The sequence below is a fragment of the Pygoscelis adeliae genome, unplaced genomic scaffold (assembly GCF_000699105.1).
Source record: "Pygoscelis adeliae isolate BGI_AS28 unplaced genomic scaffold, ASM69910v1 Scaffold222, whole genome shotgun sequence".
NCBI lineage: Eukaryota > Metazoa > Chordata > Aves > Sphenisciformes > Spheniscidae > Pygoscelis > Pygoscelis adeliae.
Window position 1 is genome coordinate 4,915,867 of NW_008824309.1, and position 250 is coordinate 4,916,116.

Consider the following 250-nt stretch of genomic DNA (forward strand, 5'->3'; position numbering starts at 1 on the left):
TTCAGGCCGGGGGGGGGAGGCAGAGGGCCGGGGAGGCAGCGTTTGAGGCCGCTGGTAGCGACTCACAGCTTTACACCCGGTCTCACAGCGTTTTTTACGGCAGGTTTTTTTGGTTTTTTTTGTCACAGCGCTCCGCCACCTGAAAAGGGCCGCGCTCAGGGAGAAAAGCTCCCGAACACCAAGAACAAGGGCCGCAAAGGTATATTAATAACAACGGGGGGTGGGACCGGGAGGCGCCAGCTCTCCTCCT